The 24,261-nt window shown below is 34.9% G+C and overlaps 1 protein-coding gene and 1 long non-coding RNA gene across 5 annotated transcripts in view; both read right to left on the bottom strand.

Annotated features, from left to right (window-relative positions):
* Nucleotides 1-24,261, bottom strand: part of Smash (smallish) — a 189,001-nt gene that overhangs the window by 109,290 nt on the left and 55,450 nt on the right. The window lies entirely within an intron of this gene.
* LOC135118579 (uncharacterized) lies at nucleotides 10,927-12,199 on the bottom strand. Its single transcript, XR_010277671.1, has 3 exons — nucleotides 12,039-12,199; nucleotides 11,606-11,767; nucleotides 10,927-11,040 (listed from the first exon to the last, which is right to left on the bottom strand). It is a non-coding gene; the product is annotated as an uncharacterized LOC135118579 (long non-coding RNA).

The following is a 24,261-nucleotide window of genomic DNA, read 5'->3' as shown; positions in this document are numbered from 1 at the left end:
TAAATAGCTTAATGCAGCTGTATTCTTCATTAATGGGCGCATCAATGACCCTTACTTTAAAATATTCAGATTCACCAGTTCCTAAGGATGTCTAAGATGAATCAGAAGTTGACAGCAAATCAACCACCTTCAAACCATCAGTAAAATTAACCAGCTTTAATTACACAGAAAGCCAGCAACATGCAAGCATCCATCTCATTACCATCGCATCTAAAAACACCAGCCGTGCCCACATTCCGGGGAACTTGCAAAACAAACAAGTTGCATTTATGTGCCTTAAATGGTGTTAGCACATGTCCTGCCGTCCGGCTAGCGGGGCTTGCAGAACTGCTCGATTTAGTACAACTATTTTGGATATTGTCGCTTGATTATTGCTGATTATTAGTCTGTTTATTTGTGTGGTTGCACCTGTGTGTCTTTTGCTCTAGGGATTGTAATTCATTACGTTCTTGTCGAGTGATTCGTTGATAGAATGCACTTCTGCAGCATTAGCATTCTCATTCATTTCATTTTTCATTCTTAGCATTAATTTTATATAGTTTTTATCAATTAAGTTCAGGAGACTCAATGAATAGAGTGGTCCACTAAATCTGTCTTCGACTAAACCTTTATGTATATCTTGATCTTGCTTTAGCTATATCTATTCCACTAAGTTACCACTTCCAAAAATATGGACTCTAACAACGAAATGGTGAGATTTCCGCTAATTACCTTCTACAGCTTAATCTCATACGTTTTTTACAAAATGGAGCGAATCTGTAGTCGCCATAAGACACATGTCTGTCGAAACTAGAGCCTCGACAGATGGCCGGTTGTATAACAAGCCAGTGAGATTGTAAAACTGTAACTTTATGCGAACTAGCCAAGCGTGGAGGAATGAGGAAAGATTGTGACTCTTCAGTGTTGGGTTTCCTTTGTGATAGTTGCTTGTTTACTTCCAGGGCGGGATTCCCGAACAATAACAACTGAAGTATGTCGGTATGCATATGCTGCACGCGTAAGATAATAATTTCTCCGAGCGAAATTATTTCCGATCTATGTAGATAGATGAATGTGCAATAATCAATTACGAAAGCAAACAAATCGAAGATTACGGAAATGTATTCAATTTTATGAGTTAGACAAACCGCTAAGAATGAGCTTCAACCACCACATAGGGAAACTTCAAACAATAGGAATGTTGTAACGATATTTCCTGAGCAATCATTTCACCAATCTATTAAACAAATCGATCCCTTTTAAAATTCTGTAATTTGCATGTATTCGTCTAAAGTATTTTTCGTTCCAGTCTAGAAATTAAGAATGATTGAACGGAAGAAATTACACGATTCGTCTCAATAATGAAACTAACGGACATAAAAGCCAAAGTTTGCAGACTTAACAAAGACATTTCTAATCATTATGAAAGCATTACAACCAGTCAAGACTTAAAAGAACAGCTCGGTGTATTAAAAACTAATACAGATACAATCAGAGAGATAGCGATCGAAACAAATTCAAATACAGCCGAGCTGTTTGGTACAGACATCACAACCTATCATTTAGAAGTCCAAACGAAAAAACTTTTGCAAAAACGAACACAACACATGGCCTGGACGACCTTTGAAATTCCATTAAAGGGATTGACTCAAACGAAAATGCACTTTAAGTTAAAGAAGTTGAAGTTGATGTTGCAATGGGAGATGATTTGTTTTATGATGTTTTGGTTTAGTAGGGAAGAAAGGTAGTACAAAAAGAGGAAGAGAATTGTGAAGCGGTACCCCAACGACCTTGGATTACTGTAGGCCGCATATCGACTGTTGCTCCGCCGGGTTCGGAGCCGGTTGCGTTTTTGTAGAACCACTTTTGGGTCGAGTTTGATCGATGGGTTTTTGGGGTACTCGGTTTGAAGTGGTATTCAGTTTGTGTTAGGGATATGGGCTTGTCTTTAGCGAATGTTGTGTTTCTTTTGCATTTTTTGTCAGGTTTTAATATTTTGTCTTTATTCGCTGCACTTTTTACCCTTAACTCAGAAGTTCTCCAGTATCTATCCTAACGTTGATAATCCGTCTTGGATTAACTTATCAACTTTCTATACATCTTCCAAAATTCCAAAGAACTGTACTTTAATGAATTGCTCAAGTAATTGTAAAACCATATTCATATTGCTTCGAAGCTCGATTTAACTTACGGTTATATTCAAACCGTTGTACAATTTACGTTAGTACTACTCATGGTGGTACCGTTTTGAGGTCTACTTACCCCCTTACGGATGAAGCATTAAGCTACATGCATCTACTTTCATTCAAATTATGTCTTAAGAGCCTAAAATGTCTGCTGCTTAAACATTGATTACTTTATAATAAGCTGTGCGAATTATTTTTGGCTTCTCTATAAGTGATAGTTTGGTAGCAATCTCAACATATGTGTCAATTCATTTAAAAATTTCAAGTTTGACTTTATTATTAAGTCCTTCACAAAGCATAGCCATAAGGTTGTTTTATGCTTTATCTACCAGTTCTGTAGCTACCTCGGAGCGAAATTTATTAGCTTCAAAAGTCGTAACATTATCGAATAAATTAACTTGATTATACATTTTTAGGCAAAAACTTTCATTTTCCACAACTATCGGAGTTGGCATACTTATGTCTCTCCCTGTACCTTGTCTGTCCAGTTCGGCGCATCTATGCAATTATTCACTTTTACTTTCTTTCGTGATTTTTTTCTTTGGTTTCGATGCAAATGCGATTATAGAAAGTTCTGGGAAGGTAGGCGGTGAAATTTGTGGCTGTATTTTGATTAGCATCTAATGTTAATAGTTAGTTGTTATTATGTGTTGGTTGTGAATATGGCCCTTTGAATTCATTAAAAGGGCGGCCTTGAGATGACGCACCTAGTGGTGAAAGACGATTTACGACGATATCTATAATGTCATCACAAGATTCAACATCCGCAAGATAATTTATATTATCGACTGTATTTAAAATATAACAAAAGGTAGGAAAAATATATTCAATTTGAGCTGTTAACCTTGATAAATCAGTTCCCGTAAAGGTTACGCTGTAAAGTGCATTAAATAGATTAACAGATGCATCCAGTGTCAAGTTCACCACGAACGAGATGCATCGTACATTTTAATTTTAATAATTCGAAGGTTTAGCTGATGCTGCGATTGTATATAGATATATTCTGTGCCAATTACATATGAATTAGATTAAATCATTTCATTCATCATAATATATCCCTAATTGTGACAACTTATCACTGGTGTCTGACCCTAAAATAGTTAGGCAAAGGCTCGGGATATGACGATGTGACATCTTATCATCTCAACCAGAATTTCATTTATCTCATCATTTTTAGCTTCAGTTTAAATATTCCGTGTTCAGTCTGATCAAAATCACTACCTTCACAGAGTACAGCTATATCTTGTCAGGTCAGTACCATAGCCATCAGGCGTGAATCGCCACGTTCACCAAATTGTATAATTACACAACTAGAGCGTAAACGTTACCGGTGTATGCATGTAACTAAATTATAATTTTGATAATCATTACCTTTGAAGAAGGAAAACTTATTACAGCTACGTATGATAAGCTAGTCGAGGTAAGTGACTCCGTAGTGCATACATTAGTGTTAGTTTTATAATCTCTTGCACTGAAACTTATTTTAATATGTAGATGGTTTCGTTGTTTTATCATACATTTCCTAGCCTGATCTCCTATTGTGTTCTGGGTGTTTATCATGCTACAATTTTAGACGGTTAAAAATTTACGTTTGTGTAAGAAATATTCAACACGTAACGAAGTTGGTCCTAGTGATACAGAAATTACAAGTGTTCCCATGTGTTTATTGCAGCCACTCGAAATTTTTCTTTCAAATTGAAGAGCAAATTCTTTAGATTTCACAATGAACAACTTTGAGAGACCATATTAATTATGACACAAGTTTTATGAGGAAAGCAAATCTATCCTTTACCCCGCTTACAGACAAAACACAAACAAACAAACCAGTTACCAAACAAAAGGTTTAACAAGCCTTAAAGTTGTCAATCTCACTCCGAATCAGAAAGTCAATCCCGACTGGAAACAACTAACACCTGATAGTTGCCCTTTTGAAATATTAATAGAAACCCAAGAAACCTACGCGATACAGCACACAATAATTTTTACTGCAAACGCAGAAACGATAGACATGATAAGAAAGACCTTTAACACTATCGACTAACATGAAAGAGAATTCAGAAGTTCTACAAATGACAAATGTGGCAGAAAACTATATTGTTCCTCAAAAAACTGCTCAACTGGCAGAGATGCATGCAAATGACGTATTGCATGATCATAGAAATGAAAAAAGTGTCAAGAAAGATAATGTCAAAACAATAAAAAATAACACTGAAGATCATAAGAAAGTTGAGAAATGGCCAATCGTCATTGATACTGGATTTTCTGATATTCAATCCTCCATGGCCGAGGTTTCAATTTAGCCTCAGCTGGTGGCAATATCTCACACAATAAAGGCAGTAAATACCAATAAACAATGCTCTTTAATGAAGTGAAATGTCTTAAACATGCCACATTAGCTGTATTGATGCTTTGACTGAAACCTTATGGTTCCTATAAATCGATTAAGAAAGTGGTCCAGCTTGAAAACGTTGTTGAAGGTACGAAAACGGTTCATTTGACGGCAGTTTATGATAAATTCTTTGTGGGAAAAGAGTGGGGCTAATACAGCAGAAACTGCTATCAAAATTCATCAGTATGTAGAATTAATACTGGTGTATGACAATTGGTTTTGAACTTTCTAGTTATTTGTCACAGAAACCCACAATATACACGCATGGCACTAATTTGAAAAAAACAAATTCCTTAAAAATGATTGGACGTGGGTGTCAATTAATACCACCAAGACCATTTAGAGCAAGAAAAACCATTAAAGGCAAAACACGCGTTTATGCAAATTACATTGAAGCAGGAAATTGAAAGCGATGAGCACCAAAATATTATTCTACATTCCTTTCCAAAACTTATAATGACAAATACATAGCTAATGTATAAGACACTGATGATAAAATGTTACTAGAAGGTCTGTTTTCTGCTTCACAACAGATAGATATTTAATCTGCTCTCAAATCGGAAACGTAACACAACAACACATAAAACATCGATGCAAGGAAACCAAAGATTGCAAAAGCCAAAGACGATAACATGCCAGGTTATCGCTGACAGACATCTGAATAATCCAATTCCTTCAATCCACAAACATGTACAGAATGCTAAGTAATTGACTGCAGTTGACACACAAACTCCTCAAAAGCATGTCTCGTTACAATTTAAATAGACAAAACATGACCATTTCAAAAAAAATAAGTTTCTATTTCATGACTTAGATAAAATCGTTGTACAAAGGGTTTGAAACAATTTTGTAAGTGCCTGTCCCCTGGTATCTCGTGTTGCGTCAGTTGATACACAAACGTAGCCTGAATACTAAGTGAAGCCTCCGCTATTGTTGAATATTTCATACAGAGCTTTTGTAAGTGATGCGAGGCTTACGCAACAGCTGAGATAATTCGAGCCAAAATAATTGGTACGCAACATCATATCGATATAATTGTAACTATAGCTAATTATTATGATACACTCAATGTTTAAATTCTAGTGGCAATTAAACTACATTCGCAAAAACAAATATTGCTTCAAGCTGCGCTAATACACCAATCAAAAATGATTGAATAATTACCAATCTCACATAATTGAAACCGTGATAACCATGAGGTTATCGGAGCAATAAAATACAAATTAGGTGTATCGGCCTGTGTATTAAGTTGGTGTTTTTTTAGGGTCAATCTACTGACACAATTTTATAAAGACAACATCCCAAGTCGGCGTAAAATAATATTACAAATCAGATTCACGTCCAACAATAATAAACGCAATCGTAGAAAGAGAATCATACAAGATTGCAATAGTTAATTAGCTATGAAATAACAAATTTGAAATAACAGATGAAGGCTGGACAGCGAAAGGGAACGATCAGCGATGGTGTGAAATAATCATACCGTCGACCCAGCCATGGTATAGCAACTGGCACAATTCTACCATTACGGTAGCATTTTGTAACGGTCCGCCAGTTTTTTGTCAGATTAGAATTGTACGTACAATGCATCGTGATTATGGCGTGTCAGCCACTAAATTATACTAGATACCAAGAACTGGTTCCACCAAATACAACTTAATGTTGCACGGGAGCTGATGAAAAGTTACAGCCGTCATAATTCATTCGTATCAAATGATATAATGTATTAGAATGCAACTGGCTTACGTAAATGCAATCGATGGACAATACATCAAATTAAATTAATTCAATGGACCGAATATTTGACAATACGAATCTATCAGTAATCGCGGCAGACAAATGAATGCGGCTGCAGATAGAAGCGTGGCTGACATAAAGAATATAATAGGCGATCTTTGACTCAATGATATTTAGACAACCGCAGCTCCGAAGTTCAAAAGTAAATTTCAATAAAGCACTAAAGAAGAAAAGCTTGGTAATTTGAAACTCATATTTGATCTACGCTAATGACGTTAAAATAACTATAGTGAATGTTAATTTTCGCCGTGTACGGTTGTCCGAGTTCGTTGCCCTTCGTCCGCCATATTTGACCATAGACTACGGAGTAGTGTTGTCGGTTAACAGAGCATGACCATAAATTACAAAAGCCTCCTATTTGCCTGTTAGTGAGTTTTGTGACGCATCACCGACTTTTTATTTTGCATTCAGTGATTTTGTTTTTGGTATCGTAAATTGTTCAGACATGTTTAATGTACCTAGTCTTCATACCTACATTTTATAATTTTACCTTATAGGCTTGTGTTTAAACACCACCCAAAAAAGTACCTATTTTACTACCAAAAAAATTCTAAATGGTTACCAAAATGGATAAATGGTCACCAAATAACGTTTCCAAAAATATTATTAGGTAAAACCATTTTTTCGTATTATTGACTACTAAAAAAATATATGGACGCCTTTAAAATACACTTTAGACCAAATATTATATATTGTCACTACTTAGATGTTACCAATTATGTAATACCATGACTCCTAATTTAACGATCGCTAGAATATTTCCCAAATACCAATTAATATACTGGGGTTCCCAAACGTACGTCGCTTATTTATTTTTATATGAATTTGTGTGTAACTCAGTAGTAAAATGTAAGCACGCAACATGCAGCAAGCATGGCTTCTGTCACGGCTCCGGCGCTGCGGGGCTCCGGCGGTCCCATGCGAGCTTATCGTCGCAGATGGTTTTCACGCTCACCACCGCAGCTTCGCCTTGCTGGCCGGCAGAGCCGGCCAGCCTCAGCCGCGGCAGCGAGCGCTGAAACTACCTGCGCCTCAGCTCGCAGGCCGCCTCGCCCCTTCGCGCCTACGCGGTTTTGAATTGCACTCTAGGGGTAGGGCAGACAAGACTACGTGGAGTCGGTTTTGCAGCGATTCGTTTTCGTGACTAACTTTGATTTTGGTAGTAATATTTATCTTTTAGTTGGATAGAATTTGGTGACCATTAATCCATTTTGGGAACCAAAAATAATATTTATGCGAGATTTGCGATTTTTCTGATGTTATTTTATTTTTTTTGGATCATAATATTATATACTTTAGTGCCCTTTTAATAAAGTCAATTTATTTTTTTTGGAGTTGTTTATTTTATTTGGTGCCTCAGCTTAGAGTCTTAAAAATATTTTTGGTGATCGCCTAAATTATACCCTACCTTGGCATAACTTTCTACCAGTCTACAAGTGTAAAACATCACAGGAGAGGTGCTATTAATTCGAATTTTATGTTCGTAGTCTTAAACAAAACGCTAGCAGATTTGACATAGTTTACTAAGCGCAGACACAATAGTACAAGGCTAGCAGTAATATAGTTCTCACAATTTTGAGGTCTGCAAATGATTAAGATAAAGTTGTAATCATTGTTACTTACAAACCGTTTCAAGCCACACATTATGATGAAATATATATTTGTAGTAAAGTAACAAACGAGAGTGGTAACCACATCGTGTAGTTTTTTTACATTATTTACAAGAAACTCGTAAGAAATAACACGTTTTGAAATAAGATCGTATCGGGAACTGCAATCATTCGATCTGATTGATCGACAACCCGATATAGCAAAATTAATATTAGTATTGAGAAATATTGTATCCAAGAGAATTTGTAAAACAGATACATATAATTATATCGAGGTGTTAAGACTTAATCAGCTCAATCTCTCTGTCAATAAAAATTCTCCTGATGAAATAGAATAATTATGTTGATTTTATCTCTCAATTAAAAAGTGTTTTGATTTAATTTCCTGTTCGTTTGGACATTTATCTAACAATTTATGAAAGTAAAACAATCTGAATCAATATTAATTAACAGTGGTTTCAAAGATTAAATTGGAACGATCAAGGTGATTTTGGACTAGAATTTCTGACATTTGACCTCCAGATAACCTGGGTCGATAATGTCAAAGCAATTTCTCTGGAATTGTAACTGTAGCGAGTGATAAGAACCGGTCCTCAGATGAAATCTTGGAGAATGCTTGCAGCTATTATGCAATTTAAATTTAAATAGACAGAAAATAATCTTTGAAGGATCAAACATGGATATCTCAACAGTCATGACATATTTTTGGAAGAAAATAATCCAAGTGTTCATAATAAAACAGATGATGGCATTTTAAGAGAAGGACTTTTAGTAGGTATATTTTCGTTGATGATTCAATAAAGGCATTGAAGTACATTTCACACCTGGCGAAACTAATAACATCTGACAATGATTAAATATTTTCAATAGGAACAATGAGAACAATCAGAGACTTCGATAAAGAATTGATAGTATTAGGAAAGCTAATGGACCTATTCAGCTAATGGTAGTTTATAATTATAATTTTACTGGTACGTTTTCCTGTAGCCATATAAATGCTGCTTTGTCTTTTATCTCTATTTGAATACTAATAATGTCTATGAAATTGGTGGCTGATTGTCTGAAACCAACATAAATAGAAATTGAAAAGTTATTAATTTCAGTAATATCACTAACATGTTCTAAAGCTGCAACATATTGATATTTACTACAGTCTCCATCAGGGAATGCGGGACTGTCAGGTTAATCTTCTAAGATCAATGTGTTTTCATCTGAATCTCGTTCGTTGTCCTTTCCGACGCGGGATGCTGTGCCAATAATAATTGCGTTAACATGACCGCACGCTATATTTAGCATCGATTAAGAACACGATCACGAGATTAGGCACACTAACCAAACAGTTAATAGATTCTGAAGACGAGATATCTTCAGTCTATTTCTAATTCTGAAACCAACCCACGATCCTACTCAGATTTATTTTAAGGGCTAGAGATCCGATGGTATTACTCATACTTGTCTTATTGCTTGTAAATGTGATCTTGTTAAACTTATACATCAAGATAATCGAGCGTATAGGGTTCGGCCTATTTGCTAGTTCCATAATAACAGCTTCATTTACCTCTCTAAGTTATATGGAATTAGAGGCATTACCAATTACCATATCAAATGATTTCACTAGGTCACCGTCGGTACTGGCAGTTATAAATCAAATTTAAGACGTCATTGCGCTACGGTCCACTTATATTTCATGCCATTACTATGTTATTTCCATGAATATTAATTTGAGCTTACCAATAGAGATGTGAAGTAGAAAATGCTTTATCGGTTCTTTTGTCCGTATATCAGCATTAATAGAAATGTTCATGGCACGGTCAGTACATTCCATGACCAAGCTTTTAATCTTGACTTCAATTGGCTCCAGCGGGCCTAGCATGACCGCCATAGAAACAGCTTTTGTCTACCGGAGAATCGACAAAATGACAGATTGAAGAAAGATTTCTATCGACCCGAGCATGGCGATGTTTGACATCGAGAAAAGAAATGTTTCTTTTCTTCGTCGACATGTGTCTATCGCGTCGAGCATGACGACTATATTTTCTCTACTTTTGACATTTGGGAGTAGATATAACTTTCTATATGAAATGTCAAATACTCTACATCTCATCGGACCTAGACAAGAGTAGACAAGAATATTATTATAATTTCAAGATCTCAAAAAGCATTTACAAAGTATGTCGGGGTCCTACCGTCGTCATGTGGTCAGTTTTTATGCTGAGAAGAATCAGTGTAAAGCTCAAAGAACGAGCTATACGAGTGTTAAGTCTCTCGACATTGAAAACGTAAATGTGCAGAGATGGTGCAGTATTTGTGCGGAATCTGTCTCCTAGGATATCTTAGGGTCTGCCTGTTCATATCAATGTAAGTACCTACCTACAGTCTATTTTATTTCGTTGTGCTTTCCAACCAAAAATATGACAAAGTTTTCGTCCTTATAGATAAGTTAAATATAGAAAGATCTATTCTTTTATTATTGTTTCTAAGATTATTTTGTCTATTATGTAGGTATTGCCCTTCATTGCAAGAAAATAATTAAACAGAAGAAAAATATTTAACAAAGCTTAATTGTTGCAGGTTCTTTGCTCGGGTCCTGCTTAGGTCGTTAACAACATTACTAACCACTGTTAGCAAATTTTTTAAGCAATTTGTTTTTGCAGTGAATACAAGGTTAGTATACCTAATATATTCCAACAGGTATCTGTGGAGATCAAAGGGGGAGGCCTATGTTCAGCAGTGGACGTCCTATGGCTGAGATGATGATGATGATGATGATACCTAATATTAGATATAACCTCTATTTGAGATTGTAGATACTGAGTGCAAAATACTGAACATAAATGCCAATTATCCTGACAGAGTTCATAAACAATCAGTTTTCAATAGTTCTCTCATTAAGAACAAACTGCGCAGGCTATATGACTCTAGAATTGGACAGTTTTATATGCTAAGAAAAAAACGACATTTTAAATAAACAACCATTATGATTTTAATATTCACATTCTTTATTAAATGATATCATTTCAATAATTTATAATTTGTAAACTGACGACCCAGTTGTCATTTAGCATCCTTTTTTTGTAATCTGAAACAAGAACACAAAATTAAATTAACATTCATTTTCAGGGGATTCTAGTCATGCGTTAGGGTCTTGACTCATTACATCTTATTGATGCTGATAATGTGTCACTATCAGTATGTTATTCTTTTATTATACTGTAAAATAATTCTTGTAAAAACTCTTTACGAAACAGTTATTTCTTTTTGCAGGGTGCCTGAAACTCACAGAAGAGCAACTATTATGAATATCTTTGTATATCAACAGTTCTTCAAACCATACAGACAGAATTGAGTTGCTGGGGAGTTTGTTCCACCGCTTCTGCTGCTGATTTTCAGCCTATTTTGAATAAATGACTTTATCTGTAGCCTTAATTTTATGTAAATAAACCTTTACCTCTGTGTAAATGATTGTCTCATTTTATTTTTTATCTTAAGAGTTGTTGCTTATATCACACAAGCAACAAATAGGTACTATAATTATTATTGCCATAATTATACTTTGAAAACAAAGCATGAGAGTTTTGCTAGAATGAAACCAACAAGTCTGGAGAACTATTACTAGTAAATGAATATTATTTAAAGACACTTACTAAAAGAATGATTCTCGTGTCAACATTGTATGCCAAGAACTCGTTCTTTTCCATATTTTTTCAGCAGCGTTTGAATACGGACCTATTCTTCTTTATCGTGGCCTTCTTTTCCCAATGGATCGGGATACTATCTTCTCTGTTTATTGGATGGGACTTCGTACGCTGTAAATAAACAGGTTTTGTAACGACGAAAATAAAAACACTTCGGACAATAATATAGGGAAGCAAGATAACAGTGAGGAACGCATTGAACTGTGCATGGCAAAGTTTTCATCAGACAATGCCACCAATCACCATTTATTGAGATTATTATGTTATTTTCCTTTGTTCTTTTCATCGTATGTATGGATAATTATTATGTTCGTTTGGGTTAATTACACACAACTATTGGAATAATCAGTACTTTATTTATTTAATCACAAAATCTACTTACTTTTTCCTTGCCGCACGCAGTAATCACCAATATTTAAATACTTAAAATCAACAACAATAATCGTTTTTTGTAAACAAACAAACATGAACCATTTTAGTTCCACAGATAAAAAATAAGTTCGATGAATACGTTTTGTTGTTACTTTGAGTTACATGAGTTTATGTATAGGTTCATGCGTGAAAAATAGTGCATTGACACATTTTTTTTGGCTAACTAAACGTAAATTCATCGCAGAACGACCCATCACTAGCTACTTATCCGTTGCTATGGAAAGTCTTTCTCTTGATAGAAACGCGAGTCTACAGCTCGCGCCATGCTCGGGTAGAAGACATGTCGAGTGGGAAAGAAAGAGCTTTGTCGTTTCTTGGAAGAATAGAGATAGAATCGCCATGCTGAGGTGGCAGTAGCTTTTGTGTTTGGATATACTTATTGAATTCTATTTCATGCCTCAAAGGAACTTTAATGATAGTTTTTGTTATTTAGCTATCGGAATCGACGGTTAAAGCAAGGCCTCTAATTAGCATACATTTAGTAAGAATACTGCAAGAACTTGCTTTCATGGTATTTTTTGCTCTGAGTCACGCAACATATGCTTGTGCATATCCTTTCTAGTCCTCAATTTGCATACTATCAGGTAGAGATCTTAGATACTGCAATTATGTAGAAATGCAACCATATTCGTAATAGATTGAAGATCGCTACACAACTTCCAATCTAGCAAGCAACATTGTGAGATGCGCTTGGAATTCCATTAAAATACTCTGAAATATTATTACACAAATAAATATTATGAATTTATTTGACAAAATGATGCAAGCTTTGAAATTTAATTCCAAAATCGTTGATTTACGCATTCAAATGTACATGTGCAAATAGATTTCCATTTAATATGTTATGTATTTATTTGGAAATGCAAAGCAGACATATCATTTACATGCAAAGACTACAAAATTCAAAGGTCGTTCGTACAGTCTGTAATGGCTTCATATACTGGGTGTCCCATAAGTCCTTTGAAATCTAAATTTCGAATAAAATTTAAATGGCGCGCGGGAATGGCATGCGGGGTGCGGGGATAGCATCAACGGTCTTTCGGAATTCATTCACCATGGAAAGTTTTATCGGAGCAGACCGTGGTTTTTGTGTGCTTGAGTTTTATCACAACAATGATTCGGCCACCATTGCGCGGCGTAAATTTAGAGAGTATTGCAATTTGCGCACGTTTAATGACTGTCCCAGTGTTCAAACGGTTAAAAATTGGGTTCAGCAGTTCGAGGTGACTGGATCTACAATTTTAATTTGTTGAATAAACAACGATCGGGCCGCCTAAGGACATCACGGACGGAAGACAACATCGACGTAGTGCAAGAGTCAGTTCGTGAAAATCCCACTCAATCCATTCGTAAGCGTTCCAATGCATTAAATACACCCAGATCGACGTTACAGTTCATTTTAAAGAAAGATAAGAAATTACCATCCATAAAAAATTCAGTTAATACAGGAATTAAAAGATACGCCGCGCAATGGTGGCCGAATCATTGTTGTGATAAAACTCCCGCACACAAAAACCACGGTCCGCTCCGGTAAAACTTTCCATGGTGAATGAATTCCCAAAGACCGTTGATGCTATCCCCGCACCCCGCATGCTATTTCCGCGCGCCATTTAAATTTTATTCGAAATTTAGATTTCAAAGGACTTATGGGACACCCAGTATTATAATCCTGCATGTATGATGAAGTGAAGTCTGTATGACATATTGTAAAGGAAGCGAACGGTGTTTCCCAACATGCAATGGAGGGTAAAAAGAGAGAGAGAACAAGAATTTATGAAGCTTCCTGAATCTTCAGCAATTGAAAAAGTTGAGCATGATTAGAATGATTGCCAACTGATAAACCAGATAAGTTTGGAAAGTTTGCCATTCAAAATTGGTTGGTAACTAGTAGGTTGACAACGCTATTGCAGGTCCAGAATTGCAAATCTCTTTTAGCAGCTCAAAAGATAGCCTTAAAAGCCACTATAAATAACTTTTAACAACATTCAAAATTTTACAACAACAATTAAAACATTCGAAACGCGTACCCATAATCATCCTTATGGCGCAAACAGATACAAATCAAAACCAACATCTTAAGGCTACAAAGATATAATCTGGCAAACACATTGAGAACCACTCGCGTCATAATTAATCGGCAACGAAATCATAAGTGCGTTCCATTACTCGCTATGCACTAAGGCTTATTACCGAGGATGGATTATGAAAGGCAGTGGGCGTTGCATTTGCTTATCTGTACGAACGCGAAGCGAATACAAACACCCACGGGTTCGCATGAAATATTACTCGAGGTGTTCCATAGGTCAATGCAACTAAGTGTTTTTGTTGGGCTCGTTTTGATGTTTAAGTATTTAGGGGATTTTAATTAGTAGGACTATTTTCATTTATGACTAATATCGTATAATTTGGTATTGATGATAAAATTATTGCCAGTATAAAAGGGATGAATGAAACGCAATGGCGCGCGGCTAAAATAGGAATGTTAAGAGGGATCTGCGGTGTTACGCGAATGGATAAAATTAGAAATGAGTATGTAAGAGGAAGTCTGGAAGTGGCGCCAGTGACCGAGGCGTCGGATGGAAATCATTTGCCATGGTATAGGGATGTAGTGCGGTCGGATAAAGAACATTTGAAATTGAGAGAAGCTGAAGGGATAGATAGATGAATATTATGACTTGATCATGTAATGTCTACAGGTGAAACTGATTAATCTATGACATAGCGAGTTGCTGCAGAAGATATCACACGGATTCTATCAAACGACAATAAATTACTACATAATATAATATTGGATATCAAATTCCAATCAATACTTCTTTTATCAGATTCGGAATCTAAGTAGCTTTCCTATAATAAACAGTAAGAAACCTATAAAATGCTAGTTTTATCTTGGACTGAGTCACACTGTCTCAAAACTGTAGGACAGTTACTTCGATACAAAAATAAAGATAAAACGATGGCGTAGGAAGATAAACTTGTCTAATATGGAGATAAGTGTGACATAAATAATTGTAAAATCCTTTATGTTTGCTAAAAGTATACGGAAATTTCTTGTGTATGTTTTTGGATTAAGTTTATTTGGGTAGGCAATTTTAGGATATAGGCATGCAAGATTTTGAATTTATTTTATTGACTGCCGAGAGGATGCGAAGATTAAGAAATATGAAATAGAGGATACCATCATTTAAAAGTCCATAGAAAACTACCAAACAAGTATATTATTTAAAATGTTTCCTGCTGACACAAATATAGCAGCACCAATACCAAGAATCCAAAAATAAACGTTACACTTAAAGCGAATTCAATAAACGCATTTATATAAGCATTGAGCATTAATGCAAAACTGCTATTAAGTAAAACAATAACAGCGCGTAATAACGAGGTCAGTGGATAAACAGGTTCATATGCCTTCACCTCGTAAGAATAAACATTCTAATAGATTAAATATCCTTATCTTGTCACAATGTCAATATTATTGGATAAGCAGTTTCTAAGAAACTAATGATGATGAAGATTGTTTTCATGATCCTGAACGTAAATCAGGATAATGTGACATGTATGAAGAATTTTATGTCTTTGACAATAGTTAAACATTTAATTTAGAATTAGATGAAGTGAACGGTAGTATGATACAAGTAGCAATTGAGCAAGTATTTAAAGAAGCTTGCCACCTCTTAAACTTTCCTAATTGTCTGCATAAGACTGGTGTTCAATTTCAATTCATTGTTTTAAGTCTGGTTCAATCGTAGCTACTTCAAAATGTACAAAAGTTCCAAGGCCTTGATTTATATTTGGATTTATTGTTTCTAGATCAGCATAAGAAACACGTTCGGAAATCAGACAGCATTTTATCATAACCGATACGCCAGATTTGTAACAATCAAGATTAGGCCAACAATAATTGTGTTTATTACAAAACAGGGGCCAGATTCTCCTAATTTTACCTAAGCGACCTTCGATTGACGTTCGACTCGATTCGACTGAGATCCAATCCCGACTCGATTACGATTGAAGCGTATGTGGCATTCCGCTATTTTTTCTTTGAAATAAACGTTTTTATCCTTTTCTGTCATTCAATAATGAATCATTTTGTCTGCAAATTATTTACGATTGCAAAATGATTGTACAGCAAACTACCGTATTGACCAAAATCACCAAAATAGCAGACCAATCGCACACCAATCAAATGTCAATCGAATACGATTGGTCTTTTATTAGTAGCAGAATGAACGATATGGTTAAAACTGCTATTACGATCATATTGCGATTCGATTTCTATTCGATTTTGACATTATTAACTTAGGAGAATCGGGCCCCAGATAACAATGTACAATAAATCTGAAATTGACCTTATAATAAATAGCAAGACAATATCTTTGTTGTAAGAATGTGGCGTAGTTCCCGGTGATTCATTAATTAAAGTTTTACAATGTTTGGTATTTAAACACTGTTAGGAAGTATGGAATGAAGATGGAAATGTCATGGGAAAAAATTGCGATGTTTTCTTAGTATACCTAAGTCCAGTCAAGGACTTGAGGCAAGGGCTCGGTTATAGGTACATATTAATAATAATAGGAATTGAAAAAATAAGAATTCCTACCTTTCTACGATCAGAAATAAAACTGATTTCGTGAAATGCAATGGATTTTATATCGAAGCTCTAGTGATGATGACAATGGCTAGTATAAAAACGTGAAATCATTTTATGATCATTAGTGAACTTCATTATTCATAATTATCTGAAGAATGTTTACTAATTAAAATTTCATCAGCATCAACAGCATCAGCATTTGATTCGAGCTCGTGAAAAGATAGATTTTGCACTCACATATTGCGACACTCAAGTTCCTGCATATGTTATATGCGATGGAAAAACGTATACACATTTATGACATTATCAAATTCTGCTCAGGATTAAAGGTTGAATACATTTGCTTAAATTACAAGATTTTTCTAGTCCCTCATGTCTTGTTTTAGCGAATTCTTATTATAATTAGGTATGTTCATTAACAGAATAAACGAAATCAGATGAATTCCGAGAAATTAACTTCTGAATATTTTACTCGGAATTGGTTTTAGGAATTTGTTATTAAATCCTAATGAACGACTTTATTAAATCCTAGGAAATACGTTTAAGGAATTTAGGGTCAGAGTACCTTTTAAGAAGTTTGACTCAGCTGAGTTATAGTAATATGCGAATAAGTAAGTAGCTGTAATATGCGAATTTAAGTATGTAATATCTTATGCGGGATTGTTCGAAAGAGTTACCGCGGCCCTGGTACATAAAGGGCCTGAGAAAGAACATGGTGGGTTTTAGTCAGTAAGAGCATAGTATAAAAAGAGAGTCTGACACTCCCTCACGTCGCACCCACAGCGGGAGGGGTAATTTGATGATTTCTCATAAAAAGGATGTAATATCTTAATAACATATGTTTAATATTATAATCCTTACACAATCAATTTCACAAAACTCATCTTCAAGCCTTCGGATTTAATATTGCGTAAATGTCGTCAAAATTTTGCGAATTGCGACATAATTATGCGATTAATAATCTTTATTCATACATTTTAAACGCAATATCCTTTGTTTGGTAAAACTTTAGCTAATGAGATATTTTTGATTGCTTTTGTAATTTATTGCAGGTGGGGTAAGAAATTGCCCTGTTGGACTAGATACATAGGATTTCGTTATTAAGCCCTATGTATTGTGTAAAGCTATCCTGATTATGTTTCTCAAATCCTTACTAATATTATAAATCGGAAAGTGAGTTTGTTTGTTTGTTTGTTTGTTTGTTTGTTTGTTCCGCTTTCACGCCGTAACTACTGAACCGATTGCTTTGAAATTTAGCAGACGTAAAGTTAAAAGTCCGGATTAAATAATAAGGTACTTTTTATCCCGAAAAAAATAGATATTCCCGAGGGAAATCAAAAATATTGTTTGCTTGATGGATGGATTGTAGATGGCGCTGTGTGTCGTTTAAAACAAGGTAATATATTGCAAACGAATATAAACATGTAAATTTAGAAGCTAAATGATACGATAATGAATCCCCGAAAATGAGGAATTCCCGAGGGATGATGTACAATTTGTTTAATCGTCTAAACTGTTTTTTTTTTTTTACATCTACTTATATATTGCAAACGAATATGAACATAAATTTAGAAGCTAAATGATACGATAATGAATCCTCGAAAATGAGGAATTGCCGAGGGATGACGTACAATTTGTTTTATCGTCTTAACTGTTTTTTTTACATCTACTTATCCTGAAATAACTATAATTCAACGAATTACTAATTGGTATAAGTATTAGTTAAGTTATTTAGTTCTTGAGGTATGCGATAGATGGCGGTGGGTGTTTTTAAAACGTGGTAACGATGTGTTTTTAAAATACGTAAGAAGTGGAATGATAGCTTTTTAAAACGTGGTGACGTTGTTTTTTTTAAAGATACGTAAGAAGTGCAATGATATCTCGCGCTTTAACCTGTAGCTCATTGTTCAATCGTGAGCTTCCCGATAGCTCGATAGATGGCGATAAGGTTGATGGTGTTAAGGTTCGCCGCGAATTAGTCTTAACGTGTTTTGAAATCAGTGGGGCCCAGTAGCGCCAGGGCCAGCCGCGGCTGCGGGTTGTTCGAAAGAGGTACCGCGGCCCTGGTATATAAAAGGCCTAGGACGGAACACGACGATTTTAGTCAGTAAGAGTTTGACACTCCCTCACCGCTGCTAACCCACAGCGGGAGGGGTGAACCGAATTCCACGCGGGCGAAGCCGCGGGCGGAAAGCTAGTAGGATTATAAAACCAATCAATCGAAACTAAATTAACTGTATATTTATTCAGTGTCAAAATCAATTTGTCACCTCTATGACCTGCTTATGACGATGATGATGATAGACTAATTTATGATATTCACAACGATCTAGTTCAAGATGACATCATCATAGGCTTTTGATTAGATCACAAAGACACGGTTTTAAGTCTATATATCTGATTGCCAATAAGATCCAGCTACTTTGCATTATAATGAGCTTAGAGTACCCTCATACTGCAAACTTTTAGTCGTTCGATTGTTTTCATGGGCTCATAAACCAGTATGAAGAAGAATGCAGTACGCACATTATAAAGGTCAGGTATTTTACTGAATCAGAGCGACTGAAAACTTTGAATAGATTCAAGATTTTCTTATTGTTTGCCAACCATCGGGTCAATTGTCGACCGACTGCAGAGTGAAATCAGAAGAATCTTATAGATTGTTAAAAAAATAATAGTTTAAAAAAACTAAAGACACGCTTTTTATAGAAAAACGAACTAAAAAATAGGAAATAAATTTTAATGAATTTAAATTAAGAAAACAGTGTTTAAAATTTCAATGAATATAAATTAATAATAGTGTGAATACAAAAAAAATATTTTAAAAAAAGCGTGGGGTGCATGGTGTCAATAGTTATAAATATTTTATTGACAGATATGAGTACAGTGATTTTCATTTCGATAATATCTTGAAAAGCACCCCACGCTTTTTTTAAATATTTTTTTTTGTATTCACACTATTATTAATTTATATTCATTGAAATTTTTAACACTGTTTTCTTAATTTAAATTCATTAAAATTTATTTCCTATTTTTTAGTTCGTTTTTCTATAAAAAGCGTGTCTTTAGTTTTTTTAAACTATTATTTATTTTCTACTTTTTAGTTTGTTTTCAAACTATTATTTGTTTTGTAGAATTAAAATTCTCTTTAGTATACAAAAATTTGTCAATATTAGAGAAAACGGCTAAAGATAATTATTGGAAATAAAAATTAACATCGAGTCCTGCCTTATCGACTGTAAGGAAAAATTCTAGAAAATTTTAATTAATTTTCTTACCTTATCGACTATAGATGAAAATTATATAAATTAACAAAAAAATTGAAAAAATTATATAAATTAACAAAAAAATTGAATTGCAAATTGAAAAGCCTAGAAGTCGGTGTCTAATGGATGTTACTAAGTTAATTTTGCCACCGACTTCTAGGCCGATGCACCTAAAATTAGTTTTTTTTTGCTTTTTAGTGTTTTGGGAACTCGGTTTAATTTTTTTGTAAAAAGGTTATTTATTTAAAGCTTTTCAGTGATACGAATAGTTGTCACTATCCATACAAGTGGGAAGTTCTCATCAATACAAAGAATATAAGTCCAAACGAGGTACTTTACAAATTCAGTTGTCGAGTTCCCTCGACTTTCTCTGGTCTCCATCATCAGGTCAGCTCCAAACCTTCACTGTTGCAAAGGTCTTGTCAATACGAATAATTTAAGCCCAAACACGAGGTAGGTTACATATTCAGTTGTCGAGTTCCCTCGACTTTCTCTGGTCTCCATCATCAGGTCAGCTCCAAACCTTCACTGTTGCAAAGGTCTTGTCAATACAAATAATTTAAGCCCAAACACGAGGTAGTTTACATATTCAGTTGTCGAGTTCCCTCGACCCTCTCTGGTCTCCATCATCAGGTCAGCTCCAAATCTTCACAGTTGAATAGTGCTTTTAGGCGTACACCTGAGTGTCAAGTTTTTACCCTAAGTATGCCTACAACTTTTGAAGGTTGCCCTCGATTTCTCAGGGTTTCCATCATCAGATCCTGACCTGATGAATATGGGACCAACTGGCAGCTATTCCAAGTCGAACATAAAAAGAATTACGTAAATCGGTCTATAAACCTCGGAGTAATCGATGTGTATGTGTAACCTCCTCCTTTTTGGGAAGTCGGTTAAAATGGAATAATTTTATCAAATTAGTGTATTGTCATCGGTCCTCAATAAATCTACAAAGTTTGAACGAAATCTGGCCGTTTAAAGTGGGTCAAAATCGCGCCCAAAGAAGTCGGTTACAAACAAACATACAAACATACAAACATACAAACATACAAACATACAAACATACAGGTGAAGCTAATAAAAAGCGTGTAATAAAGTATGGACATAAGTTATGACACACGCCACAAAATATAATGCATTATATTAGAATATCGATGACATTTTTATGCATTCTAATCGCTTTCTTATAATAAATTAAAATTCTGCTTCCTCGACAGATACATGGATATGCATCCGAGTTGTCATGTAAAATATGTGTAAAATTAATGTACTGCAATTTACTTTTTCCGAGTCCTTATTTACGCAAGAGGTCAGTGACCTGCATTGTGTATTTTTATCTTTTCCTCCTTACGGATCGGAGTACAGATATGAAGTGAGACTGGGTTTCGAAATGGCTTGCTCTGAGATAAGATTTGAGAAGTAGGTTCTAGATTTTTCGAATTGTTGCAAAAAAAAAATTGTACCATTGCGTTAGAGGGTTTAAGATAAATGTATCACGCTAGTAAAGAAGTCCAGTGCTATGTTTAATAAGATTTTTCACAGTCTATGAAATCTCATCAGAATTATGCACTTAATCTATGTACCTACGTACTAGAGGAGTTTCAGGAGAAAAGAGCATTAATTACTAACAACTATCTTCAGAATTAACCAGATATCTTTCACAAACATCCATCATACATTTTCATCCTTCTCATCAAATAACTCTACCGGTTTGAAGTCAGCGATTTGACACCTTGCGCATTCACTTTTGACCAGTGTGAACTCACTAATAGCCAACTTCACAGTGCTAAAACTACAAGAACAGTACATTTCAATTGTTCTACTGACTTTCGAAGCAAATACTCGTCACGACGCTCATCAGACGCAGTGTCGTAACCCGACATTTTGTATTATTATCAATTCGCAGTATGACAAGTAAATGTACATTTAATGGGTTGCCTTGCTAATTTTCAATGTTCGGGTGTTCATATCCGCGTGAATAATCTCGATTTTGTTTGCTTTGATTTGTGTGGTTATGGTATATCTACAATGTTTTTGTAACATGTTACGAATTTACTTAATGTTTGTAATGTGTTATGTGTTTTTGAGTTATGATTGTTATGATGAGTTTGGATGTTATGTAAGTATTATATGTGAGAATGAATGGGAGTGGTTAACTGGTAGGTTTGAGGAAAATCGTTACCTTAGTCTTCCAAGGGACGCACTGTCTATCAGGGCGAATTTTGATAAAGCCGTTTTGAAGATCAGAGGCCAAACCATTATAATGTGCATAGCAATTCTCTTTATTATTTAAGCTACTTGAAAAGTTTACACTGTTTTACATACATATCTCAGCAATATAGAGAGGTAAACAGTCCTTGAAATATCGGATATAACCACTCGCTCGCTCTTTTATATCAATGTATTTATAGTAGTACTGTCCCGAACAAACACTTTAGCAAGCTTTACTTTTATCAAAAGGGACACGTTTATAAATATCCTTTTATCGCCTCTATTCGCGACGCACAAGTATATACTTTAGTTACGCATGTTTACATGTGATAGGGAATGTAATGTTAAACAATAAGTATTGTAATTTTATGTGGTAGCTTCTCTGTGTGAGAAGAATAAAAAGGACAGTATAAAGTCCGCTCTGCAAACTTTTGGATCATCATCTTCCGAGCGTTTTCCCAACTATGTTTGGGTCAGCTTCTTGTCTCACCGGATACAGCTGAATACCAGTATTTTACTTGGACCGACGGCCAACTGACCTCCTCAACCCTGTTACCATTTTCCTACTGTACAGGATCCTACTTCTAAGTTAAGAACATGCAAAATCGTAAAATACACTTTCTATGTTCTATGAGTGCACTGAAAAGGACCAACCTTATACCAGTTACATCCTTTTTATCGTCCCACTGCTGGGCACAGGCCTCCTCTCACACGGAGAAGGATTGAGCATTAACCTTACACCAACAATAGCAATCAACAAATAGACCCGACCAATTCACATTCGCACTCACATTCAGTACTCATTCGTTCATTTAGTTCAATACAAGAGTTTCGACAGTCTGACGTAAGGATCGTGCGGTGTAACAGTTGATTGCGAGTGACATAATGCGGGTTCGATGCTCGGATTGTATTGTAAGTTAGTAGCGGGATGTCTTGTATGGTACTCAAAAAAAATGTATTTTTCTACATTTAATGATTACTTAAGTCACTCCTTAGTGATGATAGATTCTCATAGAAAACTAAGGAACGGCTTAAGTAACCATTAAATGTCTCTGAGTGTGTCCATTAGATTTGAAATCTGTCATAATGAAGACAGCCGTTGTGTTCAAGGAATGACAAGAAAATGTATTAATACTTATGGCTCTAGAAGCAAAAGCATTGTGGAAGAATGAACAATGATGCCTGGTTATCCATCAGAACTTTTTCTAAATTATCATATAAGTTATAAGAACAATCATTCACGTTTACGAAAATAAGGTACAAATACCTAAGCAATGAGTTAAAACTTAATTTTAATTCCAACGCTAAAATTAATTAAACGTATAATTGTACTCAATTAACTATTTGAAGTTATCTATGTGACAGTATAATAAATGTATCTGTCTTGTAGTCCATACGTTTAACTGAAAACAAACGTGTGAAGTTAAATGAGGGTAATTAATTAGGCGATGTGTTAGTATTCCGAGAGCTTTGTAAAGAGCGTGCTTTGTTTTTTAAAAAGCGTGGGATAGTTTTCTTAACTTGCACATAGCTAATTTAGAAAGAGAAATTATAGCATTTATTGAAATTACAGCGGTGTAGAAAATTATTTTTTTGTTCATTATAAGGATACCGTTTACATTTTCATCTCGTACGTTTGTGTATTATAATCATCATATCTGTGAGCAAAATCTATGAGAAATGAGAGATATTCTTGCAAATTCTTATGACTTGTACCACAAACAAATTGCATTACTTATATTATAAGAGCGAAACTTGTTAACTTTTGTACATGTACCTATGCCACACACATGTATAACACAATAAAATTGTTGTATGTACACATATTATGTCAATGTGTGAGTGTGTCAATACTTACGTGATGAAATGCTATAGATATAATTGAGATATCGATTTAGAAGATCTGAGAATGTCAATTGTTGTATAATCGATTCTGTAATAGTTTAATTGTTACATGTCAATACCGAGCTATAGTAATGCATAAAGTTTAACAGTTCGTTTGAACGTGCTAATCTATGAAACTATTGGTCCGGTAATAAAATGTTTCTCGAATGATAGCCTATTTATCGAGGAAGCTACATTTTTATTCGGGAGCGTTTAGTAATTAT

Source organism: Helicoverpa armigera, chromosome 23, assembly GCF_030705265.1.
Source record: "Helicoverpa armigera isolate CAAS_96S chromosome 23, ASM3070526v1, whole genome shotgun sequence".
Lineage (NCBI taxonomy): Eukaryota > Metazoa > Arthropoda > Insecta > Lepidoptera > Noctuidae > Helicoverpa > Helicoverpa armigera.
This window is presented reverse-complemented; position numbering and strand designations above follow the sequence as displayed.